This window comes from Eubalaena glacialis, chromosome 8 (genome assembly GCF_028564815.1).
Source record: "Eubalaena glacialis isolate mEubGla1 chromosome 8, mEubGla1.1.hap2.+ XY, whole genome shotgun sequence".
In the NCBI taxonomy this organism is placed as follows: Eukaryota; Metazoa; Chordata; class Mammalia; order Artiodactyla; family Balaenidae; genus Eubalaena; species Eubalaena glacialis.
In genome coordinates, this window is record NC_083723.1 from 88,833,756 (window position 1) to 88,860,809 (window position 27,054).

The 27,054-nt window shown below is 36.0% G+C and overlaps 1 pseudogene; it reads right to left on the minus strand.

Annotated features, from left to right (window-relative positions):
* Nucleotides 1-537: 537 nt before the first annotated feature.
* On the minus strand, nt 538-20,180 carry LOC133096624 (nucleolar complex protein 2 homolog; annotated as a pseudogene).
* Between the last annotated feature and the right edge of the window lie 6,874 nt (nt 20,181-27,054).

Below are 27,054 nucleotides of genomic sequence, written 5' to 3' on the forward strand. Positions count from 1 at the left end.
TCACCTCACTTTGGATGAAATAGTTCTAAGCACTTCCTCTTTCATATGCTGTGGTTTTTGGGAATTGGTGCCTCTGAAAGGCCATAATAGATTAAAGTGAGTTATTCTGTCATTTTGGCAAAAAGCATTCAGATATTGGCAATTTCATATGGTTCAAACCTTGGATGATAAAAATCTCTTTGGAACATGTGCTCTAGCTGCCTCCAGAATCAGTTTCCACACATTATTGAAAGAGTTCCCCTGTTTGGTTTGTTGTTAGATATCTTTGTTCTGTGAGTCAGAGGAGGAAGAAAGACAAAGGAGGAGGAGCAGTGTTCACTTTGATTTTTTTTCCTGAAAATCTGGGTTTTTTTTTAATGTGGAAATGGGTACAACAAGAAAAAAATTATGGTTGTATTTTGAAGATTATTTTCTTATTCCAGATCCATATGCCTTAATGCAAAGTCCTCCAATATTCAAGACAATATCTATTCTTTCGTACTGGATTTTTTATGATATTTGTTTTATAGTATTTTAGCAAGTTGAGAGAGGCTATATCTAGTCTATATCTCCTTGTCCAAGAAAACTGAGATTGGTGTCACCTGAAAGAAAAAAAGAAGTCCGACACTGCAATCATTTTAGCAATTGCATATCTAGACCTGGTTGGTATTCACAGAATAAGAATCATATGGAATTTTATAGAAAAAGAAAAATTTCCCCCAAATAGCTCTGGGGACTGGCATGATAAAGCTGGCTGCCTACATTGTTCAAAGAAACTAGGAAGGCCTCTATCTTCCTTTGCTATATAATAACTTATTAGTATTCTTCATGCATTTTCAACCAGGAATTTGGTAGCAAACACCCTTCTATTTGAGGCATGATCCATATTGAAGTCATTTGAGATTTTCAGAAATTCATTAGACAACTATCTCAGCACAAACTATTATTTTTATTTGTAATGCACACATCATTGTGTTAGGAGAAAGGTAGTCTTTTGTAGACATCCAGTAATGTGGCATTTACTTATTTCTTATACCACGTCATGTTTCCGAATTCTCTTAGTGTTAATACATATTGATATACAATTTATTGACATTGGAAATTAAGTTTATCTATATGCATTAAATTCAAACTAACAAACATCCTTCAAAGAAAAAATTGGCTGGGAGCATATAAAGAAGTCTACGAAATACAGAAGCAAATGTGTCTTGGGAATTTTATTTACCTGAAACTAGTATCAAACTAGAAATATGTTTTAGAGTACATGCATATAATTATACTTTACAGCTATTTCATTTTCGGCTAGTGTTCGGGCAATGAAAATGGTTTTTGCTTTTTATGGGTCCAGAGACCCATTTTCAAAATGGAATCGACTCTTTTAAATGAAGAGTTCTTTTAAAATGAAATAGCAGAAAAGTGTAGACATTTGGAACACAGGAAACAAACTCATAAAGTCCCATTTTATTTAGAAAGCTCTACATTTTATTTTCAATGTGTCTTTCTTTCTTCTAAATAAAAGGAAATAATTTACAATACTCAATTTAATTTAGTGTTCTAAATGGCCAAGTGTCACAGACAATACTCTACATCATAAACAAAAGTGCACAGTAATTGTCCTTGGAAGTTGGAAGTGAAATGCATCATAACAAAGCAAAATTCATTATTTTTTCCACAGGCTTGATAATGTTAATGTGTCTCAATTGTGTTTAAACCATAAGTAAAGTACACTTCTGCTGGGTTAACTTCATTATGCTTGATAAATGATTCAGGGAATAAAGCAGCTTAAATTTGCTTAAGCAATTTGTTTGAATTACTCAATGTAATGTAACTGTGATGATATATATTTTTTAAAATTTCAACTAAAAGTTCATTTTCACATGATAGAGAAACTACACTTAGTACAAAACAAAAGTAAAATGAGCAAAATGAAAGCAAAAATAATAAAGGAAGAAGGGAAAAAAGGATGATAATACCAGATACAGCATAAAATATTTTCCAGATATCACACATACGTATTTTCCCTTCTCAACTTTTTGAGGATGCACATTATTCCCATCTTTTTTATACAGCCAAAACTGCTAACATTATGTAATGTATCCTTTCTTTGTTTTGTTGTCTCAGATAATTTTTCATGGTTTCCAGTTTTCAAATTTAGTAAGTCTGCTATAAAGAAAAAACAAAAATAACTAAGGATAATATTACCACTACATATGGAAGAAAGTACTTGGAGGTTACTGCACCAAGGCATGGAACATGGCTCATTCCTCACTGCCCTGAAAGGATGAAGTCCTTGCCAATAAACTTCAAATAATGTTAACAATGTCTGAGAAATTTGGCATTAAGGTTTTCCATAGACAGTATACGAAATCTCATCCACTCAGAGCCACTGAAGTGACAGTGCAAGAATGGGTAAAAATAACCACCAATGAAACATATTATCATTATCATTAACTGTGCTTCAAATCACTGGCTTGATGATATATTGAAAAGACCTAAATCTAGTGGAAAGGTTTCATGGGGCCTCATTTCCCCATAATAATTTGGTACAGAGTTAATGAGTTCATTCTAGTCCTCTGCCTCCAATTCCCTCTTTCTGTGTGTTTTTTTCTCTAGTGGAGAAGTAGACACTCCGACACAGGTCACAGGGAATGCAGAGGGAAACATCTGTCTAATTATGGGAATTCCATTGATTTTAGAAATATAGTAATAATTAAAATGTGAAGGATAATTTCTCTTTAAATTTATATTGATATTTTTAAAACACATTTTCTTCTGAAGCCACTAGGAATCATATTACATTGTATTATAGGTGTTACTTTTTATAAAAATGTTAAGTTTTGCTTTAATTTTTGTGTTACGTAGTAAATTGTGACAGACACTATTACTCACTGAGTATAATAACCAGCTCCCTCTAAAAGGGGCTAATTAGGTAACTTAACACTCCGTGTAACCCATAGAATGAGCTTTACAGGTATCCCTCTGTGAACCAATTATACCTTCTCTGTTATAAAATGTGTGACTAAGGAAGGTGATGACTGAGTTGAATTTATCATAAATTGTATTCCACATTCTGTTGGCCTCAGGCAAACTAGGTGACTTCAAATTCTGTTTTATTCCTCTTTTATACTAATGTGAAAATAATGGTATTGGGTAATGGTGTGGGTATTGTGAAGTTTAGTTAAAATCTATGTAGAGTTTTATATCCAAGTCTATAAAGTTATGTATGGGAGTCTTGTTTGTTTATATTGCTGATATGTTGTCCAAATAGGTAAGGAGAATTAGAACATTATATTGGGTGGGCCAAGAAGTGCCTTCGGTTTTTTAAGTAAAAATAAAAAGACACATTCTTCATTTTCACCAAGAACTGTAGTTCTTGAACAACGTAGTCACCCTTTTATTCCACTACCTTCTGCCATTTTTCAGGTAACTTCATAATTCCATCTTCCCAAAACTTTTTAGCTTTTTGAGCAAAGAACTGTTCCAGGTGCTTTTTACAGTCTTCCAGGGAATTGAAATTTTTTCCATTAAAAGAATTTTGTAAAGACCGAAATAAATGGAAATCCAAAGGTGCAATGTCTGATGAATACGACGGATGAATCAGAACTTCCCAGCCAAGCTGTAACAGTTTTTGCCTGGTCATCAAGGAAACATGCGGTCTCGCGTTATCAGATTATGCGTTTTCCGTTGCCTAATTCCAGACGTTTTTTGTTGAGTGCCGCTTTCAGTTGGTCTAATTGGGAGCAGTACTTGTTGGAATTAATCGTTTGGTTTTCCAGAAGGAGCTCATAATAGAGGACTCCCTTCCAATCCCACCATATGCACAACATCACCTTCTTTGGATGAAGACCGGCCTTTGGTGTGGTTGGTGGTGGTTCATTTCCCTTGCCCCACGATCTCTTCCGTTACACGTTATTGTACAGTATCCACTTTTCATCACCCGTCACAATTTGTTTTAAAAATGGAACGTTTTCATTACATTTCAGTAGAGAATTGCATGTGGAAATATGGTCAAGAAGGTTTTGTCCGCTTAACTTATGTGGAACCCAAACATCAAATCAATTCACATAACCAAGCTGGTGCAAATGATTTTCAACACTTGATTTGGATATTTTGAGTATGTTGGCTATCTCCTGCGTGGTATAATGTTGATTGTTCTCAATTATTGTTTCGATTTAATCGCTATCAACTTCAACTGGTCTACCCGACCATGGAGCATCGTCCAGTGAGAAATCTCCAGCACGGGAATTCTGCAAACCACTTTTGACACGTTTGATCAGTCACAGCACCTTCTCCATACACTGCACAAATCTTTTTGTGTGTTTCAGCTGTGTTTTTACCTTTCTTGAAATAATAAAGCATATACTGAAAATGTTGCTTTTTTTCTTCCATCTTCAATATTAAAATGGCTACACAAAAATTCACCAATTTTGATAAGTCCTTTTTTAAATGCTGTATGACAGCTGTCACATACAATCTAACAAAACTGTTTCGAATAAAGTTAAAGACAACTAAGTGCTACTAGAGCCGTCCTATGGAAAAAACCAAATGAACCTTTTGGCCCACCCAATATTTCACACAGGAAACTGGTTTTAGGGAAAATAATTTTGAACCTGAAATTGGACATCCTGGAATTGAGTCCTTATGATTTTATGAGTTGAGCCATGGAAACTCCTTGGACAAATTTTGAAACTTACCTGGAACTTTGATTTTTCTTTTTTAAACCTGATAAAGTTGCACTGACTTCACATGGTTTCTGTAAATCACAAATGTTACAGCATTTGTAAAATAAATTATTTTGAGTGACTACTAAGATGTTGAAACACTGAGGGGCTCCCAGAGGTGAAGAATATTAAAGTCCAACCCAAGAGAGGATGGTGTGATGAGTCATCAGGGATGCATCTATATACCCTCAGGGGAATTTATTCTATGGTCAGTAAGAAATTAATAAACAAAAACCATAATTAAATAAAGTCAGGAAATCAAAAGAGGGAGCTGTCATGTCCTGAGACAACATCAGAATGCAACAGAAAGAAGAAAGTCTCCTCTTGTTCCCTGGGAAGAACTCAGCCTATTAAAAGCCATGGCTTCTTCGTTTACTATATCCCTCCCAACTTCCTTTTCCCCTCTAAAAGCACTCTCCTTGCCTTGCTGTGCAAGGACTTGCACGTGGCTCACCATGGCAGCCGACCACACATTTCAATTCTCTCATGATCTGAAATAAATCCATCTTTGCTAGAGAAATAACTGGCAGTCTATTTGTTTTAGATGAATTCAATAATCTGACTAATCAGAAAATGAGGAGGGTTAAGAATGTGGGCTAGTGTCAGAAACACAGAAATTGCCTAGATTCTTGCAACACACAGAGCAGTGCATCGATCAGCAGCAACAGCAATAATTGGCAGCTTGTCAGAAATGCAGAATCTCAGGCCCCATCCCAGACATACGGAATCAGAATCTGCAAGTTAAAAAGATGCCCGGGCTTCCCTGGTGGTGCAGTGGTTGAGAATCTGCCTGCCAGTGCAGGGGACACGGGTTCAAGCCCTGGTCTGGGAAGATCCCACATGCCATGGAGCAACTAAGCCCGTGAGCCACAACTACTGAGCCTGCGCGTCTGGAGCCTGTGCTCCCCAACAAGAGAGGCCGCGATGGTGAGAGGCCCGCGCACCGCGATGAAGAGTGGCCCCCACTTGCTGCAACTAGAGAAAGCCCTCGCACAGAAACGAAGACTCAACACAGCCAAAAATAAGTAAATAAACAAATAGATAGATAGATAAATAAATAAATAAATAAATTAAAAAGATGCCCGAGTGATTCACACATATATTAAAGTTTAGAGGTATTGACCTTGACCTTGTGATATAGCCTAGGAATGCCTATTCTTGATACAACCCCTGGAAATGAATAGTAACCAAATACATGCAGGAGGACTAGACCAATTAGGCCTGGTAGCATTTTAGAATTTTATTCTCCCTTCTCTGATCCTTAGAGCCTCCTAGTCACAAATTTTCCCAAGCACAGACCCATTTATTGTGGGTCTATAACTAGTAACGAGTATATCTAGACAAGTAAGTCACTTTCAGGATTTAGGTCTTTATAAAAACAGATCTCAAATAAGACCTATTGCCTGTTTTGTTGTTGTTGTTTGTTTGTTTTGCTTTGTTTTCTATTCTATACAGGAAGACTAGCCACCTTGGTTGCTTCCTTACAACTACTCAAAAAGTCATTTAAGAGTCTCAGAGGAAGCACTGGAGATCCCTGCAAGACCAGGGCATATTTTCAGGGCATAAGAAGATTATAAAAATAAAGATTCCAATGCCCCAAAGGCTGATTTCTCCAGGAATCTGCATTTTAAAAGACTGTTCTTTGTTCTTTTACAGATAAATTCACTATACCTGGCTTTATTCAAACCTGTGATTTTGCCTATTTAGGAATTGACTGAATAGACTGGCCAATGAACACCTTCTTTCATTCTCTGCTATCAGAAATTTACCTCACAGTGTGCATGCATTAGGGACTAATGTTCAGGGCAATGTTTTCCATTGAGGTCCATGAACCACCTGCATGTACCTGGTATTCCTGTCAAAATTTCAGGTACCTTGGCCATACCCAACAAATGAGGATCACTGGATGGAATTGGCATTGTTTCTGTTTCCCCATGAACATCTAATACGCAACCAAGTCTGGAAACCACTTCTCTAGGGCATTACTTCTTAACCCTAGTTGCACATTAGAATCACCTGAGGACATTTTCAAGTATACTCTACTGTGCTCCAAGCCCAGGGCTCCTGATTTATTTGGTCTGGGGAGTGGGGATGGGCATCCATCAGTATTAAATGTCCTATAGTGTTTCTAACCAGTTTTCTGGCTAACATAGCCTGCAACTGGTGATCACAAAATGAGTCTCCCTACGTGAAAATAATCAGGTCAACATTGGTGCTTTGCCATCCTGAGTAACAGCACTTTCTACACCTTTAACCTTTTTCTGATGTTCACCTAATAACTCCCTCTCTGCTCATCGAAAGCCAAATAGATTCTGTCATTATAATTGCAGACCAGTGAAGAAATGTCCATCTTCAGAATTGAAAGAGAACAATTCCCAGCTATACTCTCACATATCTTGCTTTTGGATTCATTATCCTTAGACACTGTTCCTTGCCTTCACAGGATTGTTACTATATTTCGTTTTGGAGAAATGGAGCATATTCCAAGTGGAGGAAATGGTGCAGTAAGTGTAGTCTTCAGGAAATGTCAAATGACTTCTTTTAATTCATGAAGCAGGTCATGAATAATATTCGGAAGACATGAGATTCTTATTCTATTTCTATGTCATTTTAGCAATCATACCATGTAGCTTCTTTGTCAAAAGAAAACAGGCAGAATTATCATTATAACAGGTGCAATAACAGGTACAGTTTGATGGATAGCTATCCTATTAAAAAGCTCTGTCTAAATCACAAAGATTATAAATAAAGTAAGGGCCCTACCAGAGGTAGATGTAAGAAGAAACTCTGCAGTTTATCCTTTTGTAAAGTAAAAAGGAAATTGGCTTCTATTTTTTTAAGTACATGTTTTAGGATAGGGTTTATAAAGAAAGATGTATATTTATGCAGGCACAATAATTTTATATAATGGATTAGACAAAAGAGATCTTAGAAATTCTCTAGCACTTGTTTACTTGTTTACACGTGAGAAGAAGACAAAGCCCATTGGAGATTCTATGACCTTTTTTTACACCGTAGTTAGAAGCAGGTTCAAAACAAAAAGTCAAGTGTCCTGACTTCTAGCCAGTGTTCTTCCCCCCCCCACCCCCCCTCCCGCCCCAACATCTCCTTTGTCTTTGAAAGGATAAATGAAATTAAGTATAGGAATTTGACATTTAGATTCATACCATGAAATCAGGTTTTTTAAAGGTGGGATTGATTTTTAAGGTGCAAAAGATCACTAATGCATGAGCATTTAAATATCTAAATTAGATGTAATAATACATTTTATTGAAGATTTAAAATGGCCTGGGCTTTTAATGTTAATAGTTTTCAAACATCTCCTAATAGGTAGGTCAATTAATGCGGAATGAATACTTAGCACCATTATTTAAATAATGTGAAAGTTAAATGTGCTCCTTATCTTATTTTTTCCTTTATTCTGAGATACTGTCTAAGTGGTGGTTTGTAACTGGTAACTTTTCCTAGTCACATGTTGTTTTTGTAGTGCAGTTTGTAAATAAAGCAGGACTTGCAGCAGGTTCAACTTAAAAAATAAAACCAGTGGCCAACAGTATCCTGAAAGGCTGGTTAGATGGCAAGTGGATAGAAAGAGGCTTGGCAAATTACCTACCCCCTCTTCTCCTAATTCCCTAATTTGTAAAATGGGACTTACAACTATTCCTTTTTCAAGAGATAATTTGTGTAAAGATTCAATATTTACATTTTAAAGATCCCATTCAAATTGTCAAGGGCAACTTTTGTAGCTAATTGCTTTTGAGATGTTTTTTGAAGAAAAAAAAAGAAAGGCAGCATCTTTACTAGTCTGGGTAGAGTAGGATTAAAAAGTTCTTAATGCAAAATAATTATATAAGAGTAAGTTTTTCGTATTCCATATAAAATTTTATCAACAATAATCATTTAAATAAGTAAAACCTTGTTTGAAATAAAGATAATCTGTTTAAGGAAAGTTGAAATGCTTTCTCAAGGAAGTCTGACATGTGTGATAAATTGAATAAGAGAATTGAAAGTTTGATTCAGAATACTTACTAGCTGTGAAAGGTTGGGGAAAATTATAGATGTACGTTGACCAAATGTTTTCATAAACGTAGGCCAAGACTCAAAAAGAAGGCAGTGCACTCAGAAATATAATAGCCTAGAGCCAATTCATTATCCAGTGAAAAGAAATAAAAATGATTACCTCACTGATCTTAGTACTAATTGCACATTTGCAGATTTAACATTTTCCCCAATAATTTGTGAGAGGCACATTTAGCTAGTGAGTAAACCTAGCTAGCTGCCTGCCCAGCAAGCGAAATGCCACGTGGCTTTTTTGTTCCATATGCATTATTTCATATGCTATAATGCTGAGGTTGTGATTTTAAAACAAAACAAATTTATAAATGCTTATTTTTTTAAAAAAAGCACACTCAAAAGAAATAACTGGCATTGATGTAGAGAGTAAATATTACATAAACCAAGGAGTTCTAAGAAACTCGTAGAGAGGGGCTAAATCAAGGGCTGGAGAGCCTCGTGGGGCAGGCAGTGCTGAGGGCGCGGCAGCACAGGTAGAGGCAGTGCACTAAGGGCCAGTCAGACCCTGACTGGTGTGTCTTCTTGTTGCACGTGGTCACAGTGTTGCCCAGGTGGATGGCAAGCTGGCGAGTGTAGAGGAAGGCACGCTGGTAGCCGACACTGGGGCCCAGGGCCAGCAGCTTGGTTAGGGTCCGCTGCACGAAGCTGAGGAGGGGCAGAGCGCTCCAGGAGGTGAACTTGCAGTTCCTCAAGTACGTGATGTACGTTTGTTGAGGGCTGGATGAGGAAGGCATCCTTCTTGTGCCACAGACTCTTTTGAGGACCAGGAAGGCCAGCACTCGCAGCCTCTCTTCACTCCTGCTCCACAGGACCACCGTCCTTGTGGGCAGCATGAGGCGCCATGGCCACCAACTGCATGACTGAGCTCTGGTAAGCCTTGAGGTCCAGATGGAACTACCCTCCCTCACCCAGTGGACTGCTGGATGGCCGCAGCACTCAACTGCTGTCCTTCAGGGCTTTTCCAAACAACAGCTTCTGGAGGCAGCCGAAGAGAGCTCTGATGGAGAAGGTGACCAGAGCACTGAACACAGCACTGTCGACGATCTGGAATTTGCTGGCCTCGGTACCTTCCTGGTCTCCTTGGGTGGTGGCCAGGACAGCTTGGAACACTTGCACAACTTGGTGGCACAGCTCTGGAGTAAGGGGCTGCTTTGCCTGCTGCCTACTTCCATCTCTTGACCCTGGTGAGGGTCACTGGGGCAGCATCCCTCTTCACTCTGGGCACCTTGTCCTTATCCTCCTCATCTTCCTCCTCCTCATTGCTTCTTCCTGCAGGTCTGGCAAGGAGTGGAACGGCTCCTCTTCACCCTTAGAGCTGTCCAAGTGGCTAACGTTCAGCAGGCTCTGGGCATTCTCCTGCAGGACCTTGTGGAACTCAGAATCTTTGTCCTTCAGCCAGGAGAGCTGCTCCTTGTGCCAAAGGCATGGCCTTGATACTGGCTGGTTGGGGGGCTCCTGCCTGGTCAACCTACCTCTCTGTAGCTCTGTGCCTTTTCTGTCTCTAGTGTCATTATCTATTTGTTTACTTGTTTACTTATCTATTGCTTATTTGCTTATTTATTAGTGATTAAACAATGAGGCTTTTGGTCAATTTGTTTTGTTTTTCTGTTGGCAGTAGTTGGTGTAAGGAGATGTTAAAAAATCAGAATTACAGGGGCTTCCCTGGTGGCGCAGTGGTTGAGAATCCGCCTGCCAATGCAGGGGACACGGGTTCGAGCCCTGGTCCGGGAAGATCCCACATGCCGCGGAGCAGCTAAGTCCGTGAGCCACAACTACTGAGCCTGTGCTCTAGAGCCCACGAGCCACAACTACTGAAGCCCGTGTGCCACAGCTGCTGAAGCCCACACGCCTAGAGCCTGTGCTCTGCAACAGGAGAGGCCACCACAATGAGAAGCCTGCGCCCCGCAACAAAGAGTAGCCCCTGCTCACTGCAACTAGAGAAGGCCCGCGTGCAGCAGCGAAGACCCAATTTAGCCAAAAATTAAATAAATGAAAAAATAAATAAATTTATTAAAAAAAAAATCAGAATTACAGATCTCAGTTTTACCTCAATTTCCATATAGTTTTCATAGTAAATGAAACATAATCACATATATTTTAAAAAATAGTTTTCATAGTTAATTGCATATGATCAGGTATATTTATAATTAATGCTTAATACATAAATGCTATGTGGATTCTATTTAATGTATTTATTTATTTATGTTTAACATCTTTAGCTATGTGGATTTTAAAATGTTGTACCTACTCACAGTTATTTTATAATATTTTATTATTTCAGCAAAGGAATATGCTGCAATTCCATAGAAGAAGTATGCCAGCTGTTTTCACTGAAGGATTTTCTGGAAGTTAAGATGGAATGACTTTGTTTTTTCTACTATGTTATATCCCATTTCTAATAAATCAACTTTCCAAATTGTCAAAGGTGAGAGTTATGGATAATATTTCTAGTCAGGTGATAACAGAAATTGAGAAAAATATAGAAAAAAAAAAGAATGAAAGACAAAGAAGAAAGATACATAAACAACCTTTTTTTTGATATCTTGCTGTAATTCTTTTCACTCTTTTTAAAAAAACGTTATAATTAATCATTCTCTTTTTTGGACAAAATGACTGTTTCCAGTTTCTAGCTTACCCTCTGAGCAGCAAATTCTCTTTTAATTTTCAAAACATATTTTGAAGGAAATCCTTCTAGATATACCATAAATCCCTTTATCTTCTTGAACAGGAAATAGAAAGTGTTGTTTTACCTTTTGTTCCTAAGTCTGTATCATCACCATGAATGAATTACTACCCTGCAGCAATGCCCTCAGTGGGTACTGAAATGTGTGGACTTGCTTACCTTTCACACAAGGGGGCAATTTGTTTCTTAGGATGTTTATGTGGATGTGCTTGAGTTTTAACATTGAAATATCATATATATCTTCACATCAATTTCTCCTGAAATATATCATTGTATTCACTCCAACATACATCAAAATAGTACTCATTTCTGGTCCTCTGGCTAGTAGGGATCTGGGATCATTATCCATAAGTTGATATTCCCGATCTCTAAAATATTTTTATATACAGTAAAAATAGAGTTTCTTATCCAGTACAGCTTTGCTTAATAAGTACATAATCGTTTGGTGGTTTCTGTCTAGGCACAAATATATCCCTCACGTCTTCAGAAAATTCAGGTCATTATTCTTCTTGGTGCCAAACTTAACCAGATAACCTGAGCTTCGCTTTTTAAGAGATGAAATATTACATTAGCTATAGGACATTAACAAGAAAAACAACGCAACTGTGGACTGAATTGCCTCTGATAACTCGATTTTCGAATGTATTATGCTAATACTGCCAAGCAGATGTTACAGCTCTGTGGGCATTTTACATGAGCTGCTGGAGGAAAGACTGAGAATTTTTTTTCTTCTTTATTTCTGAGGATGCCTTTTAAATCAATAAAACATATGATAGTAATCACGAGGAGAGAACATCCATTCTGGTAACTTTTAAGTGATATCCCCATTGGCAATGGCTGTTTGGGGGTATCTGTTAGGGAGATTTTCTTACTTCTAAGTTAAACCAATTTCTTATCCAACAAGGAGCTGGATATGATTTGTAATCTTTGAAAAACTTCAGGGGCAGTGATATGAAGGTTTGAGCATTTCACAAATAATTGCACACATTTGGTAAAATCAATTCTCACTTAGTTTAGTGTCTAAGAGGGAAAGTATTGCTCTGGGCACATCTAATGACCTCCCCACCTTAGACAAGGATGACTATTCTGTGTGCAGGATATAATTGGATAAAAGGATTCAGGCTCTTGAATCCCTTGATTATGACCCATTTCATAGATCCCAAGTCTCTAGCTGATTCTTCAACAAAGTGTCAGGTTTTCTCAGGTGGCTGATGGTGTGAAATCACTCCATGCATAGACTGTTTTATTTTAGTTTGTTTGTTATTGCTATTGTTGTTTTTAAGTACTTTTGCCCTATGACTTCACAAAAGCCATTTAAAATTTTCCATATAACCTTGATTTCATAGTAATGGTAGTACTTACCTTCTTTAGGTTCTCTACATTCCTCAAGTGGTTACTACATGATTAGATGTATGATAATTGATGAAAGTGAAAAATTCAAGACAGTTTTCAACTTCCTTGCACTGTCATCTTGAAATGCTATTAAAAGTAAAAATATCAACCTAGGCAGAATGAAACATGAAGTTAGAAAATTACCATTTGGCAAGCAACACAATAAAAATTGTTTAGACAAGAGATATCAATAGTTACTAAATTGAGAGGATTATAAGAAACAGAATATCCTCAGTACCTTCCCTAAAATACGTATTAATTACAAGTGCAATAACAGCATCTCTGCCGTGTAGAAACCTGGCAGGTACCACTGTAACCAGGTGATCACAGCTAACTTTACTGGTAATGGGATAAATAGGTACCATTTGCCTCCTGATGAATGATTAACCAAAAGTACAACATCTCTTTTCTGGTGTTCCTGCCAAAAATGTATAACTTGAATTGAATTATGAAGATACTTCAGACAAACTTCTATAAATAAAGAGCTTGCACTCTTCAAAAATGTCAAGGACATGACAGACAAGGAAAGAGTAAAGAACTGTTCCAGATTAAAGAAGACTAATGAGAAATGACAACTAAATGCAACATGGGATCCTGGCTTGGATCCTGGACCAGAAATTTGTTTCTTTTGCCATAAAGAACATTAGTGGGGCAATTAGAATTTGAATAAGGAATGTAAATTAGGTAACAGTGCTGTTTTAATGTCAATTTCCTGAATTCGATTATATACGAGACTTGTGATTCTTAGGAACTATATGCTGAAGTGTTTAGTGGTAAAAGGGCATCGTGGGTACAACTTACTGTTAAATGATTCAGATATTATAAAGGATGCATAGACAGAGAAATAAGGGAAATGACAACACAAGTGTCTACATATCAGAAATGAAGAGTTTGGGACAAAGCTACTCAGCACTAGGGCACTGAGGAGGCACAGGCACAGGGACAACACACAGTCGGAGGGAGATTTCCACAGCGATCTTCTCTGACCTTCTACTCAAAGTATGCTCCATGGACAAACAATATGGACACTAGCTGGACAATTGTTAGACATGCAGAACTTTTGCTGCTACCCAAGATTACTGTTTGAAAATTTGCATTTTAATAAGATCATCAGGTGATTATGAACTTCTGAGAAGCACGGCTCTGTCACCTTCATGACAGGTATAGTATGGCTGGAGTAACAGTGAGGTGGGAAAAGCTGGAGTCTTGCTATGCTTAGATATGCCATCCTTGGAATATGTTTGGAATGCCAGGTCTTATTGTTATTGTTATCCAAGTATATAATATGTTAAAAATCAGAAGACCTAAAAATCATTTAGAGTCAGAATTTTTATGCTTTTCTTATAATTTTCAATTATAGAATTGAAATTGAACTAGAATTCTCAAATGAAATCTACAATTAATGGGTTATAAAATCATTGTAGAAGGTTATGATCAGTATTATCTTAAATGAAATACCACGGAATGGAATAGAAAATATGAAAATTCATTACACATCGTTAGGTAAGTGCTGTGGTCACTCTAAAGACGCGGAACAGCCCCCAGATTTGGTTCAGATGTAGTGACTGATGATGCCACACATGCAACAGGAAATTATGAAAAAATACATTACACACATAATAGGCTTTCTGGGGAGAGTAGAGTAGCTCCAAGCAGGCTAAAAAATGACTTGAGAGAGTCATGAAAGGGGAGTGGCATAGGGTTTTTATAGTGGTTAAGGAGGGGAGATGTGGCAAAAATTCCCATAGGCAGACTGGGCCTTGGGTGATTTGAAATCCCACACCTCTCTTAGCTCAAAAGGAGGGATATGGGGTAAGAAAAAAAGGGAGAATGTTGGGGTATGAAGGCTGTCAGTGGCCACATATCAAAAGTTGAGTCACACTCTTTATCACAGTAAGCGTCACTTCATGAAACCTTTTTTCAATAGCAGTGTGCTCATGCATATGGACTGGATTCTGAAAATATATATTATTTTGGTTTGTGGTCAAAAAAGTTTGAAAGCCAGAAACCTCAAAGTTATTGAGCAGGTTACATTAAATTATAGCTTGACTTAAAGAACATAGATTCAGAGGTTATTTTCCCTTGAGTTTATCACCAGATTAAGTGCAGAAATGAATTTTAATGGTCTCACTCAAGCTCTTACTGTCTCCCTTTTCTTTTATTCCAGGGAATTTAAGGACTGGGAAATTTAAAGTCCATTTATTAACACTGCGACTACCTGCCAAGCCATTTGGATCACCTGGACTATATTACTAAAGTTATTTCATCTAATTTAACCTTGACAACTAGACCCTGTGCTCCAGTCCCAACAGAGGTTCAGATTTCAGAACAATCTGATCACATAAATACTTGAATCCCTCATATATTAATCTTTCTCACAGCATCTCACTTGATACTTCATTCTTATCTATTGTTTTGCACAATTTGGGGTAGATCTTTTGAACTTTTAGAATCCACAAAAACAGAAATTCAAAATAACCTCTATGTTCTATCCAGCAGATGTTCTTTCTATTATTTGGTTTACCCAGATAGGGGTAAAGTTTCTACAATATATTTTATTATCAAGCGGAATTTAATTAATACAAAAATATTTTCTTTTGATCAGCCTATGAATATATTTAGCACTTGTTTTGCCTCATGACTCCTCCTGCTAACCCCTCTCCCAACCTGACCCTGATTATAGCACGTCATGATGTTTCTGTGCTTTAGGGTGTATTGGCTTTTATCTAATTATCTAATTTGTTCCTTTTTCCCAGAGTTATACCTATGAATTATGGTCACATGACTAGGATTTCCAGAGATATTCTAACTTTCTGACGTAATAAGTATTTAATTACTTTCATTCTTGAGCTAAGTGTACTTTTGAAATGTATATGATTTAGCCTTTTTATGCTATTTAAGCAATGCAGTGAGATGATGCCAACCACACAGACATACACATACATACACACACACACACACACACACACACACACACAGAGCCACATCCCTTTGACAGACAGATGGAAAATGTTGATTAAAATGATATCGCTTTTCAATGTTAATTGGACTGTGATCTCACTGTATAATAAGTTTCCATGTTCAAAAAGTCTGCAATGTGAGGTGTTTTTGGACAGTGCATTTTAGATTAGAACAAAATTGAATATACAGTCCGCTGCCTTAAAAAGCACAATTGCACAATTATCACTCTTTGAAAGAACAGCATAAGTCACTGGGTAATCTGACATGTGAGTGTCTCGTGATGTTGTTCATCTAGAAGCAGTGTCTCAGGCCTGTGAGTTGGGAGCCGTGTGAAGAGAAAGGGAGAGTAGAAACACACTTCTGTTTTACTTGTTTTGACCTTGGTACTTCTAAAGACTTTTACCAATAAATTGAGCATTTTTCTTTTCATGCTTTTCTTGGCTGTACTGCTGCTACTTCTGCTTTTTAAAATTATTTTTCTATTACTTTTGTCTTCTTGCTTCTTTCTTTCTATTTTAATCTATTCTCTTAAATGCTATAAAATTCAAAGATATAGATGGGTTTGTGGAACAGTGTTGATTAGATAAGAGGAAATCAGGGTGGGACTTTTTTCTCCGCCTAACAATCTACTCAAGATAGAGTTCTGTTACCTCAGTTTTCAAAAATGCCTAAGTTTTGTCTGAACTTATATTTGGAAAAGACTCGAAGGAAGTGCTTAGTCTTGCTCACAGCAGAGCAATAAAGGTAACTTAACTAGCTTTGGTAGTCTACATGCCATATGGTCTACAACTTATTAGAGTACAAACACCTTTGGAAAAAACCTTACTGACAAAAAAGGAGACGTATCATCTATTACTGTTGGGTTTTCCTCCACAGAACCTCTATCACATGGCATTCCAACGTACCATGTGCTCCAAATTCCAGGAGGAACACATTTCATTAAAATACCTTGGCTCATTTGCAAGGTCTCATTTTTATTAGCTTTGTTTGCTGTATCACCACACATTTGGATTTGTTATTGTGTAATTGAGCTAAAAATTTGATTTCGAGAATGTTTGAGAAATACAGGCTATCTATTAATAGTATAGACTAATCAAATAATGTGTGTGGAACTAATTAGTTAACAGTTGCCATTTAAGGTAATTTGCTATTTTAAACAGTTAAGTTTCAAAGGTCAAGGACAAAACAACAAATGGTGAAAAATGAAGTTTGATTGGTAATTTAGTTATGAAGCAAGTTACATTTTACATAAAAATTTAAATATATTAATGTATTATCTGCACATTAGATATATTTTACCTAAATCATCAATTAAAATGATGAGTATTAAAGTATTCCATGGGTGACTTCCTTCTATATTGACATAATTAACATTTTTTTGTAACAATATTATACGAAATATCTCATACTACTGTCTTTCAGCACATATGTTAAGCCTAATCTGAAAATTGAGGGTACCAAAGAAATTGTGAAATGCTTTACTAATCTCATGATAAACATAACTGCTTTTATTGGCAATGATCTATATTTAGATCCATATGTATGAACACATCTGTTTTTATTAATAATAGCCCACTTTGGCTCCTCATCCTCATTTTTTTATTGCCTAAATATTAATCAAAATATGTTTGCTAATCCATGACAGCAATCCAAACAAGCAACTCTTTCAATTTAGCTCTAGTTTCCAGAAGGCTCTTTTTTAAAAAAAATCATGTTATTTACTAATCTTAATTCTGTTGACTATATTTCCGTTCACTGTCATCTTTCAAAGACCATCCAAATCAGCACCGAGATTGCTTCAGCATGTCTCTTCATTACAGAACAGTAAATTGAAAGAGATTAGATATCAGTGTGGGGTCTCCCTGGGACGGACATTTTCAAAATAAAAAATCAAAACTGGGTTTTGCAAATCAAAAGCCATCATTCATGTTATTCAGATGAAGAAAGGTAGATTTATAAAGAGGATTTCTTTGGAGACAGCAATTGAGACCTGTAGAGTAAGAGTGGAAATTGTTCAAGCCTGGCGAGGAGACTTTTCAACAAAACTTCTGAGAAAGTTTAATAACGTGACCTACAATGTTGAATGGTGGGTTTCTGTCTGGCTTCTATCTGAAAAATACAAGGGTTATATATATGATCTAGCCAGCAGCTGACAGATGAGTTGAACAAGAGGTGTATGCATTTCCAGAGTTCATTGGAGAAAAAAATACATGAATGCTTCCCAGAATGAGTGGTGGGCTACAAAGGGGTGAGGGTTGGCCTGTTAGTATCTTAATCTGAAGGGGCCTCTGTAGAGTACAGTGGACCAGCAAAAAACAAGATGAGGAGAGGACTGAAAGTGAGAGGAAAATGCTTCGTGGGCAATGCAGTGGATATTCCCAGTGGGACCTCTGAAAAATCCATACAAAAGTGCCCTACAAGAGTAGGCTTTAAGTACCAGCAATACCCAGAGACTATAAAGCCATCAAAAAACAGCAGCAGTCAAGTAAGAATTTTTCTGTTCCCTTTTACTCTCCTCTCTAAACTAAACCTGAGGGAGAGAAAAATCCTCTTCTTGCAAATGGACAAATGAATAGGAAAAGAAAAATGAAGCACAATACCACCCTACTCTATTTTCTGGCCTCTTGCCTGCAGAATATCATAACTAGGGAGGGGAAGATTTAAGTTTATAATATAAGAGTTTTATCATATAGGTCTTGCAATTAGAATTTTTGAATTGAGACATTATTTCCTGATTTAAAGCAGCCATATGATTTTTATTACCTATGAGTAGTCAGAAAAGTCAACGGACTTAGTTTTCATGTACACTCGAGGAAAAATTTTGACCCCTGAATTAATTTTTTAAACTTTTTATTACAGAAAATTTCAAACATATAGAAAAGTAGAGATCATAGTACAATGAACTCACATGTGCCTATCACCAATTAGAACAGTCATCAACTTATGCTCAGCTTGTTTCATCTATACTGTCAGCTTTGAATTTACTGAAGCAAATCTCAGATATTGTATAACTCATTGAGTTAATTTTAAAAAGACAAAGGGGGACAAAATTACTTTAAGATTATACTTTAAGTGTCTTATAAGTGAAACAGTTGTAGAACAAAAGACATATGAGTGTTTCTGTGTGCCATGTCAGGGATGGGGCTGGCCTGGATTTTAAATCATGCTTAAAGACAGCTGGATTTATGAGATCCAAGAAAGTGGAATTGATTTAAAGTGACTTGAAACTACTGTCTCCTAACCCACTTTGGGCTTCTGGGAAATAATTCATTCTCTCTCTTAGAATATATTGTGAAACATTTCATTAATACATGGGAATGTTTTAATACCTTTATAAGGTATAGATAATAATATAATCCAAGTAATTGAATTATCAATACTAGGGAAACACTCTGTGTACTCCTCCCTGACCCTGGTCCATTACTCCTCTTCTCTGTGATAACCATGATCCCCACTTTTGCATTTATCATACAACTGCTTTTTTTAAAGAACTGTTTCACATGTATGTATCCTTAAAATATATATTATTTAGTTTTGCGTGTTTTTGAACTTTACATGAAAAGTATGATTGGTGATGAACATTTGGATTGTTCCTAGTTTTTTGGACATTACAAATAATGCTGCTATGAATATTCTTTTATATGACTCTTTGGGCATCTGGGGCAGAATTTCTCGAGGGTATATGCCTAGGAATGAACTTGCTGGGCCATAAGACTCACATCATCAACTTCACTGGTTGAATTTAGATTTATTTACAATGTTTCCCAATTTACATTCCTGCCAGCTCTGTGTGATAGTTCTCAATGCACCACATCCAAAAATAACCTCTAAAATAGGCAAAATGTTTCAAGTTCTGTCAATCTGATTCATGTGAAATTGTAATTTAGTATTGTTTTGATTTGTATTTCCCACAAATTTTCCCATAAATTTCATCACGTTTTTGTACTGTTATATGTTATGTGTGCCTCTCTCATTTAAAATGCATGGCCTTGATTTTTGCCCAAATTTTAATTTGGTTAATTTTCCCCCCTCATTTGTAAGAGTAAATGATTTATTCTGATACAATGCCTTTACCAGTTTTATATGTTAAAAATTTGTGGCTTTTAATTTTAATTTTAAAATGGTCTCTTTGATGAATGAAGGCTTTAAGTGTGTAAATTTTTTTTATCATGAGTTGTACTTTTTATATCTTGTTTAATAAGTTCTTACCTTAATTTCGTGACATCGTCTCCTATATTTACTTCTAAAAGCTTTAATGTTCTGTTTTTCACATTTTCAGATTTTTGTTGTCTGGATTTGATTTTTGTGTACAGTCTAAAGTGGGATCCAAACCGATCTTTTGCCAAATAGATACCCAGTTGTGCAACCATCCTTCACTGAACAGTCCATTCTTCCTCCAGCTGATCTTCAGAGACAATTTAGATTGATACCAAGATTGGCAATACCGGGGAGTCTGCTTCTGGGATCTTAGTATCCTACCATTGGCTGTTTGACTACCCATATACCAATGCTACTGTTTAGTTATTATTATAATTTTATAATAATTTTGGTAGGATCAAATAATGTCCTTTTATAGTCTAAGAAAATATTTTCTTGAAACTTTACAGACTTTAGAATTACCTTATGTTGGGTTTTGATTGGAAAAGAAATGTGTATATAGATTAATATTGGGAGAAATGTCAGATTCATAACATTGTGTCTTCTTCATGGATATATTAAGTTGAATCATGCGAAATTGCTGATATTTGACCTGCCAAAACAGCAGTATCATATAGTTCAACTTAATAGTTTATCTCTCAATTTATTTGTATCTCTTTAATGTCTTTCATTAAAATTCTATTATTTTCTCCATGAATTCACAAACATTATTGTTAAATTTAACTCTAGGCACACATTTTTATTTTAACCTATTATTGTGAAATAAATTCCTTTTTAAAATTATACTTCTGTTTTGCTAGTATAATTTACTTAAACTCATCTTCTATCTATTAACTGTATTTCCTTAACTAGATCCTTTAGTATGATATTTATTTGAGCAGTGATTGGCAATGTCTTTCTCTCACTCAGTTCTTGATTTTAAAGGAAAGGCTTAAAAAATTTCACTATTGAAGTATAATGTTTGCTGGAGGTATTTGATCAATAACCTTAATAGGTTTAGGAATTATCCTTTTTAATCCTAGTTCACAAAAAGGCTTTATTTTATCATGGATGAAGGTTGAATTTTATCAACAGATTTTTCTGCATTTATTGAAGGGACATGTGGATTTTCTCCGTTTAACTAATAGATTATAGTGCAGTATATTGATAGGCATTTGTGGAGAAATATACATGTATATCTTTCCCAGTTGTTTCATTTTTTATATTAAAAAAATTAGATAATATGCCTACATAAAAGTGAGTAAATATGTAGGTATGGTGCAAAATAATATTTATAAAATGAACACCTATTTGCTTTATCCAGTACAAGAGAAAGAAAACTATCAATAGCCCAAAGGTTACCCAGAAATAAATATTAGCCAAGATTTTGTAAAATAAAATAATAATTTACCTGTATTTTCTTCTGGACAGCAAACAATTCTGACCTCTGCCCTGGAGGGAGACACTGTTTCTATCTTCCCAACTTGTGTGCTCTACAAACATCCACGACAGTTTGGAACAAAGGCTGAAACACGATGTGCAGCAACATGAGAAACCCATGGAGAACTGTCTCTCAACAATCCTGTACTTCCAACTGGTGTAGCAACCTAGTGGGATTTGGAGTTGTCTGTTTTAAGGATGGCTGGATGACCTCTCTCTGCAAAGAAAGGAGTTACATATTTGGAGACCAGAAAGGCAGATTGTAACAAAGACCACAAATGCTCGATAATGTCCATTCTTTCTCTTCATCCGGGATTTACCACTAGACCTCATTTCTCAGGGCCCTTGTAACTATGTGGAGCTTTGTGATTAGTTCTCGTCAATGGACCATGGGCTGAAATTATGTGTTAACACTTACCAGAGTTATTAAGAGGGGATATACCTTCCACATGTTATGTATTTTTGCTTTTGTGTGACAGCTAACTACAAAGAATCCAAGACATCAGAAAATGACAAAGGTGTGCAATGAGTAGAGTCTAGATTCCTGAATGACTGAACAGAGCAAGGCCTCCCTTCTGACTTTCGTTAGACTGTAAAGTAAGAGATAAATATTTTTTTTTCTTGTTAAACCTCTGAGATGTTCGTTACAGCAACTAGCCTTCCCTGACTCATATAGAGATCACAATAATTTATAACTGTATTTTATTGGGTACTTATCATATGATAGATACCATATATTAGCAAATTTAATTCTTTCACAAGCCTATGATAAAGGTTTTATTAACCGCCTCTGAGAGATTAACTTTCCTCTTTAAAATTGTCACATGGCCGCTAAGTGGGGGAGTTAGTACTTCAAACTAGTTCTAACTGAACCCACAATGTGTGCTCTTAACCTGTTTTCTATTATGCCTGTAGTTAATTTCTTGGTGTATCAAACAAACAAACAAACAAAATCATATCCTTAGTCTTGGGTAAATCCATCAACCCAAACTGTGAAAATCTCAAACTGTAGCTCTCATTAATGTTTGGTTTGTAGAGTAATAGTTCATAATAAAACACAGCTGAAGGGAAATGTGGAGCATACTCATAAACTAAATAGTTTTATTAATAATGCATGTGGCATTGCTGGTTAACATTAATCATTGCTCTAAGTTTATAGAGAACTGAAGCTCTGACCATCTACGTGGAAAACTATTTCCATCATTTTAACTTCTAATGTTCCCACACATACATATATGAGGGTGTTTATATGTATATAACACTTTACTTATGCTATTAAGTATTTTTAAAATCATATTTTTAAAATTTTGAAACAATCTTTAGGTTATAAAAATTGAAATTTTTAAATGTTTTAAAATATTTTACTGTATTTTTTAAAAGTACAGTGTTGACCTTATACCCTATCACCTCCAAATTCCTTTATGTACTTTCTACCAAAAAGAATGTTCTTCCACACAAATGCAGTGTAACCATCCTTCTTTCTTTCCTCCAAACACACACACACACACACTTACTTCTACACTTGTCTTTAACTATATATTGAAAACCACAAGTTCATATCAATACTTTCAATCTAATCCAATACCAGTAGTTTATTCTGCTTTTATTCTGCTTTTCTCCCTTTCCAAATTTGGTAATGCCTTCTCCTTCAGTGAGAAACCAGCTTTCACTATCCCTCACAGCTATACTTTCTGTTGTATCTACTTCCCTTACATGGATGCCTTGCTCACCCTGCTCAGGCTCTAGCACCCTGAGCCAGGTTCCCTTCTCATGCCACTTGGACTCTGACACCTCACACATGACCACCCTGACCCAATACATATATGCTCTCCTTACCCTGCTCCAGCTCTAAAACCCTACCATCCTCATGCTGCCCAGGCTCTGACACCAAAGATGCCCTCCCTACCCTACTTGGCCACCAATATCCCACTCAGGGCATCTGAAATTCTCCCCTTAGGACATGTTTTAAACACAGAAATTATATCTGTGAAGGATAGTGACAGCTGGTTTTTCACTGAAGGAAAAGGGATTGAAAAATTTGGAAAGGGAAAAAGTAAAACAAACTATGTGGTATTGGATTAGAATTGAAGACATTGGAATAAACTTGTGGTTTTCAATATATAGATATTGAAATGCTTACCTTTCTCTTCCTTACCTAATGATTTTGAGTCCAAATTGTTCAGGAATGGAAGGAAAGATGAAGAAAAGACAATATTACAATTTTCAATGGCTGCATTCTTTTCTGTGTTTGTGCCTCAGTTTAAAATTCATTCTTCTAATCTTGGATGTCTTAAAAATTTTGAATTTTTCTCTTTAATACTGTAATAATTTTTGGATCCTCAGCTTATTAGGGAAGATTGCTAAAATTGAAATTACTAGATTTCAGCGTGTAAAATTCTTAAACCTTTATAATATGACAAGAAAAAAAAAAGCCCTCTCTCATTGTTATAATCTCCTTTTTTTTTTTAATTGGAGTATAGTTGCTTTACACTGCGGTGTCAGTTTCTGCTGTACAGCAAAGTGAATCAGCCATACATATATATATATGCCCTCTTTTTTTTGGATTTCCTTCCCATTTAGGTCACCACAGAGCACTGAGTAGAGTTCCCTGTGCTATACAGTCAGTTCTCATTAGTTATCTATTTTATATATAGTAGTGTATATATGTCAATCCCAATCTCCCAATTCATCCCACCCCCCTTCCCTTTCCCCCTGGGTATCCATACATTTGTTCTCTACGTCTGTGTCTCTATTTCTGCTTTGCAAATAAGATCATCTATATCATTTTTCTAGGTTCCACATACATGCATTAATATACAATATTTGCTTTTCTCTTTCTGACTTACTTCACTCTGTATGACAGTCTCTAGTTCCATCCATGTCTCTGCAAATGACACAATTTCATTCCTTTTTCCATTTCTTTAATTACCAATAAAATTACATGCTTTTTCTTGTTTGTTTCCCATTTTTGTTGTGAATTATTATTTTTCATGTTAACTGACACTACTTTTTTTTTTTTTTTTTGAAGAAACAATTCACATCTGCTACTTTATTTCTGGAACTGGTCACAAAGCCACAGATGATATTTATAAATTCCTTTTTTCTACCACCCATTCTGTATTCCCTTTGCCTTCAGCCAGCTGGTCAGTGTGACACTACTTCTTACAGTGCTTTCTTAATGATTTTTAAAAAGCTGTTTGTATTAAGCAAAGTCATATTTATTGCAAATATGCTTACTAGTTTTTCTTTTAGCTTTTATGATATATTTTTAATGTACCATAATTTAAAACAGTTTTAATATTATTGAATAACTTCTTTGGCATATTTAGAAAATTCTATCTCAATGGTAATTTAACTGTTTAAAGCTTTCTTCTAGAGTTTTACAGTTTCAACTTTCATATTTAGCTCTTTAATATATCTATCAAAGATTTATTTTGTGTGGTTTCTGGTGAAGATTTAAATTATTTCTTTTCTAAATGTAGCACAATTTCCCCAACATTATTAGTCAAACATGTTTTCTTTATTTAAATATTAAGTTATTATATATATTAATATCCAGTTAGAGGCAATTTCTTTTATTCTGTCCACTTTTCAAGTCTTATGTGAATACTGCAGTGTTTTAATCACTGTATGCTTAAATAGCCAATAGAATGAATAAATTCCTTTCATACCTCATTAAAAGAGTTCTGGAGCCAAGTCCAATGTGCACGTGGGGGGAGCAGGGAGGAGGGTTTTGCCACACTAACAAGCAATTCTCAGACACCAATAGTGTGTCCAAGAATTTAACTCAATTCAACTCAATTCTCACACTCTCTATCTGGAGATAGCATCAGATTCCACTGGTTAAGGGTTCAGTCTTACAAGACTGCCCCCACCCCCCACTTCAGATGCCAGTCAGAAGCCTAGGATGCTACCTGTGCTTCTGACTGTCTGGCTATAAAGCAGAGGTTCCCACAACCCACTTCTTCCTTGGGTTCAATTAATTTGGCTGACAAACTATAGTGGCTCACAAAACTCAGAGCAACATTTCACTTACTAAATTACCAGTTTATTATAAAAAGATATAACTCAGGAACAGCCAGATAAAAGATGCATAGGGCAAGGTGTGGGAGAGAGAGTGAGGAGCTTCCATGCCCTCTCCAGCAGCAACACTCTCGCCAAACTCTATGTGTTCACCAAACCAGAAGTTCTCCAAAGCCCATCCTTTTGGGTTTTTATAGAAGCTTCATTACATAGTCATGATCAGTTAATTACTGGCCATTGGCATTTGATTCAACCTCCATCCCCTTCCCCTCCCTGGAGGTCAGGGGGTGGGACTGAATGTTCCACTCTAATTTCATGGTTGGTTCTCCTAGCAACCAGCCCCATCTTTAGGTGGGGTCCAAAAGTCACTTCATTAACATAACAAGAGACACATTTGTCACTGTCAACACTTAGGAAATTCCAAGGGTTTTGAGAGCTGTAAGCCAGGAACTGTGGATGAAGATGAAATACATATGAGAAATATATTTTGGTCATCTGAATGTATGTATTTCTTATAAGTCACAATATTGCATTCATCATATTCAATAATGCCTGAGTTATGATGAGTGTTCTTCCAAATAGTTTTAGAATCACCTTTCCTGTTTTTCCCAAAGAGACTTTAAAGTGTACTTAATCTATTATAGTTTATCACTCATCCAAATCTATGATATGTCTTTCCTTTTATTCAGCCTTTTTGTTTCTGGGTAAAGTTTTCATCTTTTCTTGTTACTCTGATTCCTAGTTGCTTTATTTTTTAAAAATTATATTTCGTTGTCATTGTGAATGAATTCACATTTTTCTTAAAATTTCTACTGTCTATTATACAGGAAAATGATTGATTTTTGTGCATTTATCTTATGTCAAGATATTTTACTGTAGTCCTTCGTACTACATTATTATATCATGTTTTTCTTGATATTTTAGGAATAAAATGATATTGCCTGAAAATCTACCTTGTGTCTTCTCCCAAATAAACTACTACATTCAAATAAATTTATCAGTATATTATGAGAGCTAATCTTTCCCAACCACATTCTCCCCTGGGATGACAAATTTACTTTAGTGATATCTTGTTGGAAAACATACTGTCTAACTGGGTTTGGGGAAGTTACAATGACAACAAAACCCATGTCCATAAGAGGAGATATAAATGCCTATTTAAATATACATATTTTTAGTAACACAAATAATACTGTAAATCAAAGAATGTTGCTCACCATCTGGTTCTACAAGGATTGAATCATAGCCACTGCAGTTGCTGACCAACAGGACAACCTGAAAGGAATTCAGGAAGAAAAACAGCATGAGGCACTCTGTGCTTTGGAAAAACAGGCCTCTAAGATAGATAAATCTCAGGAAGAACTTTAATGAACCCAGGTTCTTGAATCTTCCTATACATATAAAAGCACTAAAATCATTAACTGAGATCGCTGTTCCTTGTAACTAGCAATAACCTTTTACAGAGATGTATGCTTGACTGCATGTATTCCCTCGGCAAAATTGTATATATACTGGCTTCTCCCCCAACTTCTTGGAAGCAGTTCTCTCAGAGCTACTTTACTGAAAGGCTGTTTCCCAAGCTATAGTCCTCAGTAAGACCCTGAATAAAACTCAACTCACAGCTCTTACACTGTGCATTTTTCT